Here is a 22,216-nt window from a genome sequence, read left to right as displayed (position 1 = left end):
GTAGCAATCATTTCAAACGCCATGTACACCAAAACCATAACACGTGCAATATTGACCCATATTGCTTTTAACTACCTTTGACTTATGTTAAAAATATCATTTTAACCCAAAATCACTTCCCATGTTTACTTTCATTCAAAAACGCCATTTAACACTTAACAAAAGTGTTTAACATCCCTTTGACCAAAACTAGTGTCATCATCAAGTTTGACCCAAATCAATTTACCCATTTTGACCAAAGTCATAAAAATGCCCAAACTAACCAATAATCACTCACACAAGTGAAATGGCCCTAAAACACCACTTAAACCAAATCACAAGTGTTAAACACTTAGCTCACCCAATTTGACACATAAACCCTAATTTTGACCCATTTCAAAATTAGTCAACCCAAATACACCCAAAAGGGTTCCAACACTTCCAAAATCACTAAACTAAGTGATTACACCCAAAACCAAAGCCTAATCATTGCCAAAACGTCAATCAACCCAAAACCCGCCATGTATCAAAAATAACTAGTTTCCATAAACCCACTTCATCATCTAAATGAGTTTTACAACTAAAAAGCTCAAAACCCTAAATTGAATATCAAATCATAAAGATGAATTTCGGAGTTAGAACTTACCGACACTACCAAAATGTAGCCGTGAACGAGGTGAACAACTTTAACTCTTGAGACCCGACCCGAGTCACACTTCTTCTTCTCCAAATCCCCAACTCTCTCTCTCTAGAACCTCTCTCTCTCACTAGGGTTTGATGAGAGTGTTTAAGAAGGTGAAAATGATCCAAAAGTGGATCTAAAACTGATATTAAAGCCACCAATCAGTCTACAAGTGAAAAGACCAAAGTACCCCTTTTAATTTAAGTAAAATGCAGCTGCTGGCCCGTCAGGCCTTTTGGACGGCGTCCAAAAAGGTTGGACGACATCCAAATCAACTGGATCAGTTTTCTGAACTTGTTTTGGTCGTAACTTTCAAACCGTAACTCCGTTTTCTATGAATCAAATATCGTTGGAAACGTAATGAGATTTACTATCCAATGGTAAGGGTTTAGAACATCAACTCAAACTTTATTTGGGATCCAAATATACGCTTACATGCCTCGTAATTCGAATGACGCCCAAAATAACACGTAACAGAAAAACGGGGTGTTACAACTCTCCCCCACTTAAATTGGATCACGTCCCCGTGATCTCCGTCACTTTAACAAACCAGACCCACACTCAAAGGCCCTCTGACATATCTTCAAAATCGATGTCCATAAAAGTTTCCATTAACCCGAATATCTCGCCACACGCTAATAATCACTAGCGCGCATTACCGCAATAAACGGTATCTGATACACCCAATGTTCAGAATTCCCACTTAGGAAAATACGGGAAACACCATTATCCCTTCAAATAATCTCGGCTACCACTCGCAACAAGCTATATCCATAACTATATCACCCAACGCGATCTACTAAATCCACCACGTCGTGAACCATGTCTTGCATTAATCCCAATCGAGAAGGATTCATGCTTCCTTGAAACTCCGTACTCCATCGGTTCATAAACGTACTACTCAACCGGTCATTCATGAACATTCTCTGGACCGAGAACCAACTTCCTCCGGCTCCACAACTGGGTCATTCCTTCAACGAAGAAATTTCGGTAACCCCAAAATAATCACTTAGGAGCAACACTTTCCCATCAATCGATCTGCACACGACCATCCGTCACTGGATTAATCCAGGACGAAAATAATACACCACGAGTTAGACGAAACATCAACACTCGACACAAGGTTTCTCCCTTAAACCCTACAACACATCCATACACTATGGCTTCCTAATACTATCATGGAAACTATTCGTGTACTAGAATCCCGTCAACAACGAATTATCAACATAACAATTCGCAATTCACCACACGACCCACAAAATATTCACCAATGCCGGGTGAATCCTCCTACCTAGACCGTCCATTATGGATGGCTTCGACATTTCGATACAACCAATAGGTCACATCACTAGGGAAAACACTCTCGCAAACAAACAACATCCGCGTGTATCGATGTGAGACAATCAGAATCGACACTTTCCGCTTCACAATCATTCGTAAAGTGGAATAATCCACTAACAATTTTCACGATCACGTTTCCCGATAGGGAAGATATAGTATTCACCACGATTTCAAACTCGTACTCCCTCAACAGTACTATCCGAGTTTCACACCAATCCAAATTTACATCAAGAGAGCACTCGCAACGACATCTTCATTCTAGATATGGTCGAAACGGACGGTTTTTATTTGTGCGATGTCGTTAGGCCGCGGCTCGCCAGGATCAGCCACTCGTGGGAGAGGGTACTGTTTTAAATTTATATTTAGCGGGGCCTAAATCTTACTACTCCTTATAAGTAAGGGAAGTATGACCTAGAGTCGTATTTTTGAGATATCAGTAACATCGAACCTATATTATAGCCTAAGATAGTTAGGGAGTAGTGAATATTAATTTTGGGATTTTCTAATTTATAAGATAGATAAAGTAAATGCGATAAAATTTGTAATTCAGACAAGGTTAAAGTAAGTGCATACTATGACTTCATCAGTTATTCTGTCGAGATTATGGAATGCTGGATCATGAATAGGCAGATGCCTTGTATTCATTACACTGGTCCTAAACGCCCTTATCATAAGACATGTCACTGGGTACTGCGTTAGGCTTGAAGATTCTGAATAGACAGCAACGTCCCTTACCCCCGACGCCCGTGCAGTCTGACTACAGGCATACACGTTCAGACGGCTCATCCAATTGAGCGACTCGGTTGGGTGACGTATTAACATTCCAAAATGGTCTAAACTTTCTTAAGCATAATAGAATACATGGTGTACCATATCCGAGAGACGTGATGTGTTTCAATGCTTTCGTTAATGATTGGTCAAAGATAGTTAGGCCCTTAAAAAGAGTTCAACCATAAAGAACACCATGGCCAAGTCAAGTATGACTTCCATGAACACGTTCGGTTATCCTAACGGTCAAATCCTTTATGTGTCTAAACAAACAGTTCCTTAATTAACTAAGAATCCCTCAAGCAGGGTGCAATGCTTGAGACCGAGTTATGGTGCAGTGTACTGGTCAACACTAACCATGTTCCATGGCCTTACTTAGCAGAGGTACAGCTTACAACAACCGCTGTGCTTCAGCGTGCACGTACGAAGTTTATATGCTTGGTGACTATACTAGCATGGTCTAGGACCGACAATGTACTAGGGGTCTAGTCAGATGTTTCACTACGAAAGAGTCCTCAGTCGGAATCCAAAGCTCGATAGACTTACTACAACCGGTGTGCCTCGATCAATCTTACGTTGTATCCGAGAGACTTCTCTCACCAAGGGGTGACACAGATAGTGTACTCTGAATTGGGGTTCGCGACTTCCCAATAACAGAGCCTATAACTACTTTCTATTAGTTGGAAAAGCGATTGAGTTTAAAGCATAATCGGAAAGCATTTCGACAACATACACAGACCATAATATTATTTCAGCATTATAACTGCTTACATCATGGCATACACTAAAGATAACTACTCGCTAATCATGGCAATAATATCATAAAACATTATATAAGATAAAGGATAGAAGTACCAGTAGATTAAACGAGTTCCGGATACAAAAGTGACAACTTCAAGACTCCAGACCGCTCCTAATACTATCTTCAGCGTTCTTATCTGGGCACTAGGTTTCCCGCACGGAGTTGAAGGCCTTGAGAGTATGACTAATATTGTAAAGAGAGAGAAAGAAGTGAATTGAAGTGTGTGTTGGAATGAATGACAAAGACCCTTTAAATAGACTTGGAATTTGCCAGCATACGCCTGACAGGGTGTATGGCAGGCTGTATGGTAGGCCGTATGGCAGGCCGTATGGCTTGCTGGTCAGCCTTGATTCCCTGGATCGTAACTTGATTTCTTGTCTTTCACTGTTTTCACTCTAGAATCTTCGTTTTAGCTCCGATTCTCTTGATTCTTTTTGTACCGCCTTCGTAATTACTTATTCTTCAATTCTAACCGATGAAGTGGGTATTTTGCTAACAAAGTTCGAATCTTTCTTGTTTTTGGGCCTTAATACCGGGGTAAAAACGTGACTTTTTAGCCGATATCAAATATCTCACACTTATACTTTGCTTGTCCTCAAGCAAACTCTTATTTTAAAGAATCTTTTCGGCGTTTCTTTTCTAATAGCCTAAGCGGTTTACTTTTATTATAAGAGCAAAAAGATAAGGTGAGTCATCTATGTTAGGATTGAAATTATCTCTGCAAGCATGCGAGGAGGTTACATGACATAGGCTAGCTTTCACGGGTCACTCAAATCACTCAAGTGTTTAGGGTTCCCTATAGATCTAAGAAATGAATACACTCATAGCCAGTCATGCTGCACCCATCGTCATAGGCTTGATAAAGACTCAAATCCTTACTGCTAACGCGAGAACGGTAGTAATCTCAGCTTTATGGGTTATTTGACAATGATGGAGAGGGAATTTTGGAGTGGTAGTGAAGTTGTTTTTGAAGGGTGAGATAAAAGGGTAATATAGTCTTTATACAGACTTTTATTCGGATAGATAGGAGTGCTGAAATATTTTGAGAAGCACTTTTGAACTTTTCTTCATTTGATAATCATTTTCGGTCGAGTTCTCTTCGGCATTTCTCTTATTTAGTTCTGCTCCTTCAACATTTTTTTTTTATTTTTTTTTTGGAGACTTCATCTCGAGAAACTTTTTGCCGGTACTCTCAACGTTTTGCTGCTTGGAGATGTAGATCTAAAGCAAGTTCTGATTCTGAGCACAGACATCGGCACTCTCAACGGAAAATAGTGAAGCATTAAAGATGAATGCTGGTCTTATTTGGGGTGCCTCACCATAATAAATTTAGGTCGATAATGCCTTAGTCATGCAATGCTCTATTAGAGATTTCAATCTAACAAGATTTCCACCTTACTTAAGCCTTACTTTTATTGACAAATGTTTTAGGTTTTTAAAAATACTTTTTCGAAAAGGGTTTCTTTTGCAAAAAATTTGAAATTTGGCTTAAGTACTTGGAATCTTCGTAATGGTTTATTATGATATAGCATAAAAAGATACCAACATCCCACACTTAGACGAACATTGTCCTCAATGTTCCTAGTGTATCCCACACTTAGGAGTTTTAGTTGAAGATTTGGGATTGTTTGTCTAGTGTTTTGATCGGGTGTTATCCAACACTTAGTGATAAGCTAGGATGCGGTATAGTTTGAATCTTGAGCTAGTAGCGAAAGAAAGAAATACCCCTAGCAGATGCGGCTGGTTTCCTTGCTTCTTTATCGGCTCATTTGTCATCCTTTATTCTTCTACTCTACTTTATTGCACGGGTTGCTTCCCGAGAAGCGCTTTTGTTTAATGTCGTTGGCTCGACCGTAGTGATTCTTCAAAAAGCAAACATTTCTCGTTGATGGTTGTGATCTTGGTCTTCTTGAGAGAATGTGAGTCTTGGTGGATAAGTTCTGAGAAAGTGTCGGACCAATAGTGGTAACAAGTCCGGTACTTCTCTTGAAGATCTTCTGAACGATAAGTAGTGCGCAGTTTCGGCTCTTGATAAGTCTTGAAGTCTGATGAGAATATGATCCACAGCTCTGCTGGTTGACCCATGAATGTCAATCATAGAAGCAGTGCTGGTGTTGATGATTTCTCTGACTGGATGCTCATTTCGGAGGTCTTCAAACAATGTCAGAAACTGGAAAGAAGTGAACAGCAATCCTGATTCGAGTATTAATTTCACCGTCTTTGAGTATATCTCCTGACATCCAGCTTTAAATATGAAACTAGGATCTGTGGATTCGTGGAAGATATGTGATAGCTGCTTCGTAACATAGGTGGCAATGTTGACTCGATCTGGTTCAAGATGAGAGAACGGATTATTTCGTCTTGCTTCCTCCATAACAGCGTCTTGTAACTCTTTGATAATCAGATCAGCGTGGTGATCAATTGTTACGTAAATCACTAGTCTGTCTGGTGTGCTTTCGAAGTTATCTCTATCCAGAAGAGTGAAAAGACTGTGAATATCCTCGATCATTTGCAAATCAGAGTGATAAGTCGGGCGGCCGATGAAAAGATCCATATGCTTCCGGATGAGAGTCAGTAGTGCTCGTTCATTTCGTGAGAAAGGAAGTGCAGATCCGGCTAAGGCGTTATAAACCTTAGAGTAAATGATCTTCTGATCTCGACAGAATCTTGTCTCGAGAATAGTGCGAACCACTAAATTATGCTCTCGTTGCCTTTCTTCGTGATAGATATGATCATGAAGAGAATTGATAAAGTCTTGAATGCGTTCTTCTAGGATTTCAACATCATTGTCTTCTCTTCGGAGATAGAGGTGGTGCTCTCCTCTGATAGCCATGATTCGTTCAGTTAAGCGTAGCGAAAAATCAATGGTTGACTTTCGGATGGCTTCGAGAATGTCTTCAAATTCATCGGTATCATTGATGAAGGTAATCATGTGTGCATGTGTGGATATAACCGGAATTTGATCTGAAGAAGAGTCCGGCTCCCCTTGATCTACTTCGGTTGGAGAGTGTGAGTTAGTAAGAATGTCTTCGTGATGGTCTTCCTCGTCATCATCGGTATCCGGTTTCTCTGAGGATGCGTCTGATGAACGGGTTCCTTCAGTATTTTGATTCTCCACTTTGATACTTACAGGATCAATTTCTATATCCTTAACCTCAGCCTTGTCGTTCTTCTTTTTGAAGGGAATGATTAAACTGTGATCTGCCGTTTCAAGCCTCATTATTCCTTCATGACGCTCAGTGCTTGGAACGGTTGTTGTCGCAGTTTCTTTTACGTCTTTCATTTCCTCTTCCTCTTCAGATTCCACCTTTTCCTCAATTTCTTCACTGGGATCCTCTTCTTCCATTTCTGGGTCGTCTATAGACTGTGATTCGACACCCATCTCGATATCGTCGGCTGGTGGTAATGACTCATCATCGGAAGTGATCCGTCTGGTGGAAATAGCAAACATCTCTGCCTGTCCAAAAAGATCGGTTGGTCGGTCAATTTTGAAGGTAACGCTCTCCCCATGTGATCGTAAGATCATGGTTTGATTGTACACATCAATGACAGTCCTAGCCGTATTCATGAAAGGTCTTCCTAACACTATTTGGGTGTGTAGGTCTTCCTTAATATCCATTACTACGAAATCCGTAGGATACAAGAATTTGTCGACTTTCACCAAGACGTTCTCAACTATGCCCTTAGGATATCAAATTTTATGATCGGCAAGTTGGATTGTCATTTTGGTTGGTGACAAGTCTCCTAACTCTAATCTCTTGTAGAGAGAGTAGGGGATTAGGTTGATATTTGCTCCTAAATCTGCTAGCGCATGAATGGTTCCAGATTGGTAGATTGAACACGGGAAAACGAATCGACCCGTATCTCCTAGCTTAGGTGGTAGAGAGTTTCTGAGTAATGCAGAGCATTCTTCACTCAGTGAAATTTTGTTAGAGTCTGGTATCCTCTCCTTTGTAGATAGAAGCCTTCGGATGTATCTCTTCTGGTTGGGAACTTTGGACATAGTGTCCAAGAATCTTCCATCTAGTTTGAAGGAATCAAGCTTGGATGGTTCTTCTTGTAGCCTTACAGGATAAGGTACGCGAACTGGAGTTTCAGGGGTCAGCTTCTGAGTATATGTTGATTTGTTCTTGAGCCTAGTTGACCTTCTTCGTGGTTCTTCCTCTGGGATTACGGAATACATTTGCTTTGCTTCTTCTATGTGGGGATTCTGGATAGTATTACTTGGCAATCTTCCCTGCAGTCTGGTTTTAAGGCGTTGTGATAACTATCCGAGCTGCGTTTCCAAACTTTTAAGCAGAGCTAATTGATTTCTCATTAGTATCTCCGTTTGATCTTGTCTGGTTGCAGTTCTCTGATATAACTGTTGTTGTCCTTGGATGAACTGAGTTAACTGATCATCAGCTCCAAGCGTGGGGTTAGCTGCTTTTGTAATCTGGGTGGTAGGGGAATTCTCCTCAACTGGGGGACCAGTGAGTGGAAGTGGTTGATCGTAGGTCAATTGAGATTGTTAGGCTGGATAAGGTGGATAGCGATAGCAGAAAGGTTGATTGCTTCGCTGAAATTGATTAACCCTTGGTGGTTGATTGAATTCGGGATTTGGTGGACGAGCTGGGTATTGAACGTAACAGACTGAACCGTCAGGGTTTTCGTACTCAACTTGATAGTCTTCAGTAGGTTGCGGGTTGGTACAATTAACACAAGCCTGAGCTTGGTTAATCTGCCGCGGCTACGTCTTCAATTCTCCGAGTTGTTTAGCAAGGGATTCCATCTTGTCCATGAGGGATTTGATGGCCTCTGTTTGATTGTTAAGTGCAGAGAGTGGGGCAGATGATGAAGTTGTTTCACCACTGTTCCAGTCATGATGATGCATCGTCATGTTCTCGAGCAATTGCCATACTTCATCTGCGGTTTGGTTCATCATATTCCCTTGAGCTGCTGCATCGATCGTCGTCCAATGATTTACCGTAAGACCATTGTAGAAGGTACAGATTTGGGCTGACCGTTCTAACTGGTGATTAGGGCATTTCTTCAGCAGGGTTTTGAAACACTCCCATGCAGTGTAAAGAGATTCATCATAACTTTATTTGAAGTTAATGATGTCATTCTTCAGTTTGGTTTGTTTAGAAGGAGGGAAATATTTGGTTAGGAATTTAGTCGCCATCTCCGTCCATGACGTGATGGAATCTTTTTCCAGTCCTTCAAACCAAGTTTGAGCATGATGAGTGAGAGAATAGGGGAACAAGTATAGCCGGACTATATCTTGTCCTATCCCTGACTGTTTGTAGGAGTTCGAAAGAGATATGAATTTATCAAGGTGAGAATTAGGATCGTCATTCGGTAATCCATGAAACTGATAGCTATTCTGAATGAGCTGGATGATGTGATGTTTTAACTCGAACGAGTGTCCTTGAATCTTTGGAAATCTGATTGGTCCTCCTCGACCTTCAATCGAGGGTTTCGTGTTTTCTGCTAAAGTAACGCGTAACGCCATTTGGTTTCTGATTCGTGCTTCCTTGCGTGCTTTAGAGATTATTGCGTCTGGATCAGGTACGAATAACAACGGCCCTGGTCTAGATCGGGTTTGGGTCATACACTAGGTATGCCTTTTTGTTTTTAATTTTCGCAAATAAGCTAAATTATAATAAGCTAAACTAAACTAATCTAATTCTAAGGTAATCTAATTTAATCTAAGGCAATCTAAGGTAATCTAAGGTGGTCTAATCTAAGGTAAACTAGAGTAATCGAAAGTAATCTAATCTAATTAACTAACTATCCTATGGTGGAATATGTTTTTGGTTCTGGCTACTGATTCCCTGGTATTTCGGTAACAAAACTCCGCACAAACTATTCAACAAACCAAGTGGCCAGGCCGACTACGGAGAGGCAGGATCCTTTTGGTCCCAATATAATTGGCGACTGTTCGGAAAATCCAATAACCAAGTCCGTGTATAATTGTCTTTCTTAGACACCACTAAATGCTTGTGAATAAGTTTGATTGAAAACAGCATTGCCTGATACCAGTTCCCCGGCAGCGGTGCCAAAACTAGGTATCTCTCTTGATATGGCCGAAACGGACGGTTTTTATTTACCGCTCGCCAGGATCAGCCACTCGTGGGAGAGGGTACTGTTTTAAATTTATATTTAGCGGGGCCTAAATCTTACTACTCCTTATAAGTAAGGGAAGTATGACCAAGAGTCGTATTTTTGAGATATCAGTAACATCGAACCTATATTGTAGCCTAAGATAGTTAGGGAGTAGTGAATATTAATTTTGGGATTTTCTAATTTATAAGATAGATAAAGTAAATGCGATAAAATTTGTAATTCAGATAAGGTTAAAGTAAGTGCATACTATGACTTCATCAGTTATTCTGCCGAGATTATGGAATGCTGGCTCATGAATAGGCAGAGGCCTTGTATTCATTACACTGGTCCTAAACGCCCCTGTCATAAGACATGTCACTGGGTACTGCGTTAGGCTTGAAGATTCTGAATAGACAGCAACGTTCCTTACCCCCGACACTCGTGCAGTCTGACTACAGGCATACACGTTCAGACGGCTCATCCAATTGAGCGACTCGGTTGGGTGACGTATTAACATTCCAAAATGGTCTAAACTTTCTTAAGCATAATAGAATACATGGTGTACCATATCCGAGAGACGTGATGTTTTTCAATGCTTTCGTTAATGATTGGTAAAAGATAGTTAGGCCCTTAAAAAGAGTTCAACCATAAAGAACACCATGGCCAAGTCAAGTCTGACTTCCATGAACACGTTCGGTTATCCTAACGGTCCAATCCTTTATGTGTCTAAACAAACAGTTCCTTAATTAACTAAGAATCCTTCAAGCGGGGTGCAATGCTTGAGACCGCGTTATGGTGCAGTGTACTGGTCAACACTAACCGTGTTCCATGGCCTTACTTAGCAGAGGTACAGCTTACAACAACCGCTATGCTTCAGCGTACACGTACGAAGTTTATATGCTTGGTGACTACACTAGCATGGGTTGTATCCGGTGTGCCTTGGTCGATCTTACGTTGTATCCGAGAGATTTCTCTTACCAAGGGGTGACACAGATAGTGTACTCTGAATCGGGGTTCGCGACTTCCCAATAACAGAGCCTATAACTACGTTCTATTAGTTGGAAAAGCGATTGAGTTTAAAGCATAATCGGAAAGCATTTCGACAACTTACACAGACCATAATATTATTTCGGCATTATAACTGCTTACATCATGGCATACACTAAAGATAACTACTCGCTAATCATGGCAATAATATCATAAAACATTATATAAGATAAAGGATAGAAGTACCAGTAGATTAAACTAGTTCTGAATACAAAAGTGACAACTTCAAGACTCCAGACTGCTCCTAATACAATCTTCAGCGTTCTTCTCTGGGTACTAGGTTTCCCGCACAGAGTCGAAGGCCTTGAGAGTATGACTAATATTATACAAGAGAGAGAAAGAAGTGAATTGAAGTGTGTGTTAGAATGAATGATAAAGACCCTTTAAATAGACTTGGAATTTGCCAGCATACGCCTGGCAGGGCGTATGGCAGGCCATATGGTAGGCCGTATGGCAGGCCGTATGGCTTGCTGATCAGCCTTGATTCCCTGGATCGTAACTTGATTTCTTGTCTTTCACCGTTTTCTCTCTAGAATCTTCGTTTTAGCTCCGATTCTCTTGATTCTTTTTGCACCGCCTTCATAATTACTTGTTCTTCAATTCTAACCGACGAAGTGGGTATTTTGCCGACAAAGTTCGAATCTTTCTTGTTTTTGGGCCTTAATACCGGGGTGAAAACGTGACTTTTTAGCCGATATCAATTCTCTCACTCTGAGATTTCAAACTTCACTTTTGGTCTCACACCGCACAATGGTACTTCATAACCACCTTACATAAGAATACTTACACTTCCTTCGCTCCCATCATCACAATCTTCAAGCATAACATTCTGGAATTGTAACTCAAGATTGTAATGAACGATCTTGATTCGGGATTAATAATCCGTCACTCTCCCTCGTTAGGAAATTCGAATACCTATTAAGGCTTAGCATGGTACACTCCGACACTTCGCTATACATAACACCACCGGAGCTTCCTCGGGCGGCAGTAAAAACTCCCCCACTTAGAATTTGGCTCCACATTCTCACCGCCAAGATGAACATCCTGCGGAATTATTATTCCATGAAACACATGACCATCCTCATCGTTGGTCATATACTCCAAGTCAGCATGAATGCACTTTAGGCTCTTAGAGCCGACATGCACCTTCACTTGAGATGTCGTACACGCGAGAACATCGCACCTTCATACCACAATTACAAATAACAGTCATTCACCGTTCGCAAATCAACCTCCACCGAAGTGTCACGTACACCTCTACGACTAGGCATATGCCACTCCGCTTAATTAGTTGCACATCTTAGTCGAGATCACCCGACCTTCCTCGCAATGAAGCTTTAATAACAATTGCTCACTCTCATGGAGAAGAGTGACCAATCCGGCGCAATAATTATATCGACTGCAATATCAACACTTCATCATAACCTTTGGCCTAACCGACCATTAAGTCCATCACTGGCTCACCAGTCATCTTTACCCATCTAACACTTAGGAGCAACAAGATTCGCTCATCCGCCACTTCATAAGAATTATTTACCGCAATGCTCTTAAACTTCAACTTTCATCACCGTTGAATTACTATCACCCGTCGATCACCATTACAATCTCCGCTACCTCCAAGGGTATCTCACGGGCACCCTAAGCACAAAGTGATCACACCATCGCCGGAGTTGAACATTACACTAGCCGGTATAATGTAACGACCCGGATTTTTCTGAACGTTTTATACATATGAGATTAATATCTACTTAAATTAAACATTACCCACATGATAAGCAATCCAAATTGTTGAGTCTTGTGTTTTTGAAAAGAGTTTTACACAACGTTTGACCGTCCAATTTGACCGATGATATCACGAACTATATAACATACGATAATTATACGATTGTGTACATATACGTATTTATACGTATTTATCATGATTTAAGGATGGTTTAACATATCATTGTGTACTAATAACAATGAGTTATAAGTATACTTTGAGACTACTAACTTAAGTTTTCAAAACGGTAACTATACGTAACGTTCTTTGACATATATACCTATAATCTATGATGCTTATACAGTATCGTATAAATACATATTTAATTACTTTAAAGGACTTAAATACATAAAACAATATAAGTATATTCACAAAAGATAGTTATACTTGAATTCTCGTTCCGTTTTCTCAAGATTTTTACACGTATACCTAGGGTATATGTAACCGTATTGTACGCAGCTTCTAGATGTATTTACTATTGGTATATACACCTTTAATCATTCATTCTTAGCAGCCATATTAGAGTCAAAAATATGTGGAACCATTATTTATCAACTTGTATGACTAATGAGCTAAAAAACAAACTTAAGGATTTTTTTTTTCTATATAACAAGTAAATTCGTTTTTATGATTTCACCCCATTTTTCCATTCCATTTTCTCATACTTACACTCCAAATTCTCTCTCAAAATACTCCTAACATCATACTTGATCATCTCCAAGCATTTTCACCATCTTTTAGCTTCATAATCAAGGTAAAACTATGTTTAAACTTTGATTCAATTCATGTAAGTTATTTATCTTAAATCAAGATATAAACTTACTTACAACCTTTGTTTCTTTTCATGATTTCACTTCTTAATCTTCCAAGTCATCAAGAACAAGTTCATATCTTGTTTATTCAGTAACTTTCTTCATCATACTTGAGGTATAACCTTGGTTCATCATCTTGTTCAATTCATATATGACTATCTTACTACGAATATATATAACAACAAGAACATAGTTTGAATGATTTCAAACTTGTTATCAAACTAAATAGATCCTTCTAACTTGACTTTTAAAACACTTCAAGACTTGTAATATATTATAATGATATGCTAACTTAACAATATACAACTTGATTTTACAAAGAACACCTTAAAACTGAATCTACGTCGTCGGAGTGCAACCGGGGGCTGTTTTGGGTTGGATAATTAAAAACCATCTTAAACTTTGAATTAGAAGTTTATATTCTGGAAAAATGATATTTCTTATGAATATGTTAATGTATAAAAATCTCATGGTGTAACTCAAAGTGTAAGTATTTTTGTAAAAATGATCATCTAGATGTTTTTACAACGGAAATGATCACTTTCATAAGATTCACCAAAGTTTGACCTATAACCTGTGAATTCGAATGCAAACTAAGGTATTTACAGTTCATATTCATAAATAATGACTCGATCCAAGGAAGTGGCAAGTTGAACCAACAAAAACGGAGTTATATTGAAGAAACTACGGCTAAAACAAAATTGGGTATCCGAAGCTAGTTTAGCTACGAAATTAATTGGAGTAAAACTAAACTAATCATATATTTGCTAATTAATATGATATTTCATATATATTTACTCATGATTTAATTCTACATATTTCAGGACCACCCGTAAACAACACGAGAAGATTAATCATAAGACCTCATGATTGTACGCAACACGTCATTTGACAACACGGTACTTTATGTACGCAACACGTCATTTGAAAACATGGTACCATGGGTCGAGATTAATTCTGATCAATACAAATACGATGGGGTCTTTATTTATTTTATTGAATAACTAATTGTGGACCACTAATATCGGACTGCTAACTACGGACAATTAGATATTAAAAGTATTATAAGTATACATGTAACGATTATTTGAAAAGAAAACATGTTGATATATTATATATGGTTAGGTTCGTGATATCTATCGGAGACCAAGTCGTATATCTTCAAGACAAAAGTGAGTATATAGTTCCACTTTTAAACTCTAAATATTTCGGGATGAGAATACATGCATTTTATAATTTACGTTTTGGACACAAGTGATAAAAAATATATATATTCTACGTTGAGTTGTACCACTGGCATACTTCCCTGTAACTTGGTAACTACTATTTACATGCGGTATTGTAAACGCGAATCCTGTTGATAGATCTATCGGGCCTGACAACCCCAACCGGACTGGACGACCAGTATTCAACGGTTGCACAGTACTTCGTTTCGGTAACTATACTTGGTACGGTGTAGTGAGATTTCATAATAAAGGGAATATGCGACGTTGATTAAATGTTAAGTATGGTTATCAAGTGCTCAACCACTTAGAATATTTTTATTAAAACGTTTGTGTATATGAAATCTTGTTGTCTATATTTATAACGCTGCTAGCATTAAACCTATATCTCACCAACTTTATGTTGACGTTTTAAGCATGTTTATTCTCAGGTGATAATTAAAAGCTTCCGCTGCATTATGCCGAATTTAAGCAAGATTTGGAGTATGCATATTTGTGTCAAAAATAAAACTGCATATCGGAAGATTTGTAATGTGAAATATGTTGGAAATCGTATTGTTATTATCAAATGTAAAGTTTGTAAAACTAAGATTATCACTAAACGATAATCATTATTATGCTGTTTGAACCTTCGATTATAATAAAGGTTATGGTTTGTATTATAAAAACGTATGCAGATTTTGAAAAATGTCACATATAGAGGTCAATACCTCGCAATGACACCAATGAGTACGTGACGTTTATATTCGATATGAACGGGATGCTTCAGGTGGTATCAGAGCGTTTGTCTTAGAGAACCAGAAAATTTGCATAAGTGTGTCTTATCGAGTTTGTTAGGATGCATTAGTGAGTCTGGACTTTGACCGTGTTTGATTTCGAAAACTATTGCTTATCCTTGTTGGTTAAAAATTAATATGTAAATATTATGTGGTACTAACATGCTAGTTGTTATGTGATAGATGTCTGGCTTAGAACTTGTTATCACATTCAGCGACTCCGAACTAGAATCCTCAGATAGTGTTCCAGTCATTAACCTATCCGATGATGAAAATGACACCTTTGGAGAAGACTCACAATTTTCGAATGAATCAATTGAAGAGGAATCGGAAAGTGATCCTGAGGAGGAAGAAATACATGAAATTATGAAAGACAAGTTCGAACGAGGAAAGAAACGAAAGGCTACTGAATTGGAAAATCCAAATCCCGAGTTTAGTGAGGATGTTGTGGCACCAACTCCACCAGACACTTCCACCCATATTCCCGCTATTCCTATTAGTTCTATCCCAACATCCAGTTCTTCGGTCCCTCAGCCAAAATGCAGGGAGATAGCCAGGATAAGCTTTAAGCGATTTCTTTGAACACAAACGTTTTGGGTTAAATGATGCGCTGTTGTTTTAAACCGTGGGATCATATAATGTTTTGTATAATATTACTAGTGTGGTTTGTTTAATGTTTGATGTAAGATAAGCATATGTAAAATAGTGAAGTGTGAAATGCAATAATTTTCCATGGTTGAGTATTATTTGGGTGGTAGTAATTGATTTTCGTGCTAAGCTATTAAGTATGAACTTTAACGGGTAGGTACTACCCTATATGAAAGGACCCGTTCATATACATTATAAACGATTCACAATAGTTGATTACATTGCGAGGTATTTGACCTCTATATGATACATTATACAAACATTGCATTCGTTTTTAAAAGGCAATCTTTCTTTACATCGAAAATTGACAGGCATGCATACCATTTCATAATATCCACTATCCAACTATAAATTGATTTAATAATAATCTTTGATGAACTCAATGACTCGAATGCAACGTTCTTCGAAATATGCTATGAAAGACTCCAAGTAATATCTTTAAAATGAGCAAATGCACAGCGGAAGATTTCTTTAACACCTGAGAATAAACATGCTTTAAAGTGTCAACCAAAAGGTTGGTGAGTTCATTAGTTTATCATAATCATTTATTTCCATCATTTTAATAGACCACAAGAATTTCATTTCCAGTTCTCATAAATATACGTCCCATGCATAGAGACAAAAATAATCATTCATATGGTGAACACCTGGTAACCGACATTAACTAGATACATATAAGAATATCCCCTATCATTCCAGGATCCTCCTTCGGACATGATATACATTTCGAAGTACTAAAGCATCCGGTACTTTGGATGAGGTTTGTTAGGCCCAATAGATCTATCTTTAGGATTCGTGTCAATTAGGGTGTCTGTTCCCTAATTCTTAGATTACCAGACTTTAATAAAAAGGGGCATATTCGATTTCGATAATTCAACCATAGAATGTAGTTTCAATTACTTGTGTCTATTTCGTCAAAAATTTATAAAAGCGCATGTATTCTCAGTCCCAAAAATATAAAGGGTAAAAAGGTAAATGAAACTCACCATACTGTATTTCGTAGTAAAAATACATATAACGTCATTGAATAAGTGCAAGGTTGGCCTCGAATTCACGAACCTAAATTAATTATATATATTTATGTGTTGGTCAATATTTGTCTAACAAATTAGGTCAAGTCATAGTGTACCACAATCCTAATGCTCGAGACTAATATGCAAAAGTCAACAAAAGTAAATTTGACTCAAAATAATTTCCAAAAATCTATACATGATTAATATATAGTTTAAATATCGTCATTTTATATTTTTAAATATTTTTAAAAGATTTAATAGAGTAAATAATATAATTTATTTATTAATAAATAAAGTTTTATATTAAATTTATATAATAAAATATACTTTTATATATATTAAGTAATAAAATTTATAGGGTTCATTTAATATCATAAAGATAATATGATAGGTATTATTAAAGTAAGTTATTACACATAGTAAAATATGTTTGTATCACATATTTATTTTATAAAATAATATCTATAATTTTAGTAAGTAAAAGTTGTATTATTTTGTAATAATAATTATTATTATAAAAATATCAATATTTATAATTACCAAGATGACATTATGATAAAACGATAATTCTAATTATGATAACTTTAATATTTACAATAATTTTAAATATTATCTTTAAAATAATAATTCTATTTAAAATAATAATAATAATGATATTTTATAGTAACAATGACATTTCTATTAAAATGATAATTTTTATTAAAATGATAGTTTTAATACTAACGATACTTTTAATAATAATAGTAATGATAAAAATAATAAGAATGATACTTTTATCTAAATCAATATCATATAATATTTTAATTTCATCATGATACTCTTACCCATTATTTCCTAATCGTTTCGTTTAATAGCTTTTAATCGTCTTTTATATCGTGTTCATAATAATGATAATAATAGTAATCAAAATAATTAGGTGTTACAAATATTTGTTTTAATTACACTAATATTAATAATGATAGTTACTATGACATTATTAACGATAATACTAATAATTATCTTAATGATAATATAGTAATAATAATAATAACAATAACAACAACCATTTTTAAATAATGATATATATTAATAATGATAATAATAATAATAATAATAATAATAATACCAATAATAATAATAATAATAATAATAATAATAATAATAATAATAATAATAATAATAATAATAATAATAATTGGATAATAATAATAATACTAATTATAACTTTAACGATAATAACGATAGTAATAATAAAATAAAATAAAAATAACATTTTTAATGATAAATCCCTTTTATTGATAAAGATAATAATAATGATAATAATAAGATAAAACTAGAACGACGATAAAAACGACGATAATAATAATCATTTTTTTAATAAAAATATCGAAAATTCAATTGATTATAACTTCTAATCCGTTCATCGAAACCATTCGATATCTAAAGGAAAAGTTCTTAATTTTTCGCTAGCTTTCCAAGGACATGCATATCTTATACCTTATCTCAACCGCAAGTGTAACTAATTCAAGATTCTACCTAACCTGTCTAAGGGCAATATCAAAAGTACAAGCATGCATAATCCTAAATACTCGAGCACTAGTCAGGGATACACTATTAGTATGTAAAAGTTAAATTATGAGTACTCACGTATCAATATTGAGATTCAATATTGCAGGAAAGGTACGTAGACGCAACGGAAATGATAAACACTATATTGACCTCACGAGCATACCCATGAACCATACTCAATCACCTCCATAGCTATAACCCATAATTTCCTTAATCCTATCCCACTCGAAAAACAACTTCGAAATCACTCGGACAGCACTCCGTCGTAATATTTTATGTATACTAATAATATCTTGAAATAATACGGAGTAAATATATATATGTAAATCGATTGAGAGAGTTTAGAGAAAAATATTTTCAAGTTTCTATGAAATAATGAAACCTATTGAATTCTATTTATAATAGATTTTTGAATTATTAAAGTGAATTATTAAAGTATGAATTATTAAAGTGAATTATTAAAGTATGAATTATTAAAGTGAATTATTAAAGTATGAATTATTAAAGTAAATTATTAAAGTATGAATTATTAAAGTTAAAGTAAAGTAAAAATAAAGTAAAGGTAAAGTTTAAGTATAGTAAAAGTATAAAACTATGTACGTATAATACGCGTATAAATATATATAATATTAATTTAAATCGTTATATATACTTAATAAAATAAAATATAAATATCGTTATCTTTATCATACTAGTTAAGTAATGAGTTGTCAAAAGTGGTTCTAGATATTTATATACGTTTTAATAATAAAGTTCTTTTTAAACTAAAAACGTTTTTGTACGTTTGAAACTAAATAGATCAATCGAGTCTTTATGAGATTCAATCTTCCACTATCCTTTGTCTAGTTCTCAATGATTCACAATTTATTCTTATTTATAAATCACTTTACCATTTTCCGAATATTGTTCAAATGGAAAGATTTCTCAAATCAATGTCGGCCTTTCAACAGAGACTTGTAATCATAATTCAATATATCTGATAATTCAATCATTTGATCTTATCTTCTAATTCCATTGATAAAGATTTTGAAACAGATACAATCATATAAAGTATTTAATCTAATATTTTTGTTTACATTTCAAGTTATAATATATACACATATGCATATATAATCATATTCGTTTAATGGTTCGTGAATCGTTGGAACTTGGTCGAGGTTGAATGAATGTATGAACATAGTTTAAAATTTTTAAAATTTAACTTAACAAATATTGCTTATCGTGTCGGAAACATATAAAGATTAAAGTTTAAATTTGGTTGGAAATTTCTGGGTTGTCACACTAGATATAATTATAAAATGCTAATAAGAAGAAAAGGCTTTTATAATAATAACTGGTTCATATTATTAATAAGCTACGATGTACTGTAAATACACACTACATCTATAATATTCCATGTGAATAAATTTTTTTTTTCATTCTTATTGAAGATTATGGCGCGATTGAACCGAATGACGGAACAAGAAATCGAGGAACTCATCAATCAGCGAGTGAACGACAGAATGTTATGGGTCGAGGCTGCAAGAGGTGCTACAGTTAACCCAAATTCTCGTGTGGGATGCACCTACAAAACTTTTCAAGGTTGCAAGCCATCATCATTCAGTGGAACAGAAGGACCGGTTGGTTTAACCCGGTGGATCGAAAAGATTGAGTCTGTGTTTAAAATCAGTGGTTGTATTGAGAAGGACATGACCAAGTATGCATCGTGCACCCTACAAGATAGTGCACTCACGTGGTGGAAAAACTATGTGAAGGCCGTAGGAGGAGATGTAGCTTATGATACTCCATGGGAAGAATTCAAAACAATGCTAATCAACGAGTATTGTCCAAGGAACGAGGTTAGGAAGTTGGAAGCTGAATTACGAAGCCTGAAAGTTGTTGGTACTGAACTCACCAACTACAATTAGCGATTCATGGAATTAGCTTTGCTATGTCCCGAATTGGTACCAACCGAAGAACGGAAGATAGAATTGTACAAAGATGGTTTGCTTAAAAATGTCAAGGAAAATGTTACAGCATCAAAACCCAAAACTATTCATGAAGCCATCACTATGGCAAACGAGTTGATGGACCAGATTATTCTGGATAAGAACACCGATGTCAAGACATCAGAAAACAAAAGAAAGTGGGAAGGTAATCAACAATCCAACAAGAAACAAGAAACCACGCAAGGTGCGGGTAGTGGTTCAAGCTCAGGTCACAAAGGACTAAATCCTTTATGTAACAGATGCCACAAACATCACTCTGGTTATTGTAATGTGGTATGCAACAATTGTAATCGAAGGGGTCATCTTACTGAAGATTGTAGGGTTCCCGTTACAATTACAAATGACACCAAGACTCCTGCCACCAATGCAAATAGAACTACCTTGGCCACTGTTACTTGTTATAGGTGTGGGGAACTGGTCATTATAAGAGCCAGTGCCCGAATCCAGAGAAGAATAATGGACCTGCATGTGGAAGAGCATTTATTATTAATGCTAGAGAGGCATGTGAAGACCCGGAGCTTGTTACGGGTACGTTTACCATTAATAACTTATCAGCATCTATTATATTTGATACTGGTGCCGATAGAAGTTATATGTGTAGAGACTTTTACGCTAAATTGAATTGTTCATCATTACCTCTAGATGCTAAGTACATGATTGAGTTAGCTAATGGTAAACTAATTAAAGCTGATAAAATTTGTCGTGATTGTAAAATAAATTTAGCCGGAGAAATGTTTAAAATTGATTTGATACCCGTAGAATTAGGAAGTTTTGATGTAATAGTCGGCATGGACTGGATGTCCAAAATAGGAGCTGAAGTTGTGTGTGCCAAGAAGGCAATTCGCATTCCTCATTAGGATAAAATGGCGGTAATGATTTATGGAGAGAAGGGTAACTCAAAGCTAAAACTCATTAGCTGTTTGAAAGCCCAAAAGTGTTTGAAGAAAGGGTGCTATGCAATCTTAGCACAGGTTAATAAAGTCGAAACGAAGGAAAAAGAGAAGAGCATCAACGACGTACCTGTGGCAAGAGATTTTCCTGAAGACTTTCCGGAAGAGTTGCCGGGATTACCTCCATTCAGATCTGTAGAATTTCAAATAGATCTAGTACTAGGAGCTGCACCAGTGGCTCCTGCTCCATACAGACTTGCACCATCTGAGAGGAAAGAGTTACAAAGCCAGTTACAAGAATTATTGGACCGTGGTTTCATTCGACGAAGTACTTCACCATGGGGAGCTCCGATTTTATTTGTCAAGAAGAAAGATGGATCCTTCCGAATGTGTATAGATTATCGTGAATTAAATAAGTTAACTATCAAGAATTGGTATCCACTACCGAGAATTGACGACTTATTTGATCAACTGCAACTACGCGTCAAAGAAGAAGATATTCCGAAAACTGCTTTCCGGACACGCTACGGTCATTACGAATTTTTGGTCATGCCGTTTGGATTAACGAATGCGCCAGCTGTATTCATGGACCTCATGAATCGAGTTTGTAGTCTGTATTTAGATAAGTTTGTTATCGTTTTCATTGACGATATTCCCATCTATTCCAAAATTGAGCAAGAGCATGAGCAGCATTTAAGGTTGGTATTAGAATTGTTAAGAAAAGAACAGTTATACGCCAAATTTTCTAAGTGTGCATTTTGGTTGAAAGAAATGCAATTTCTTGGCCACGTTGTTAGTAGCAAAGGAATTCAGGTTGATCCAGCTAAAATTGAGGCCATTGAAAAATGGG

The 22,216-nt window shown here is 36.4% G+C and overlaps 1 long non-coding RNA gene across 1 annotated transcript; it reads left to right on the top strand.

Annotated features, from left to right (window-relative positions):
* The first annotated feature begins 13,317 nt into the window (after positions 1–13,317).
* LOC139873272 (uncharacterized) lies at positions 13,318–14,959 on the top strand. Its single transcript, XR_011767293.1, has 3 exons — positions 13,318–13,395; positions 14,406–14,452; positions 14,935–14,959. It is a non-coding gene; the product is annotated as an uncharacterized lncRNA (long non-coding RNA).
* The last annotated feature ends 7,257 nt before the right edge of the window (positions 14,960–22,216 follow it).

The sequence above is a fragment of the Rutidosis leptorrhynchoides genome, chromosome 10 (assembly GCF_046630445.1).
Source record: "Rutidosis leptorrhynchoides isolate AG116_Rl617_1_P2 chromosome 10, CSIRO_AGI_Rlap_v1, whole genome shotgun sequence".
NCBI classification, from domain to species: Eukaryota; Viridiplantae; Streptophyta; class Magnoliopsida; order Asterales; family Asteraceae; genus Rutidosis; species Rutidosis leptorrhynchoides.
The sequence above is the reverse complement of the archived record's forward strand: the minus strand, read 5'-3'. Positions and strand labels throughout refer to the sequence as shown.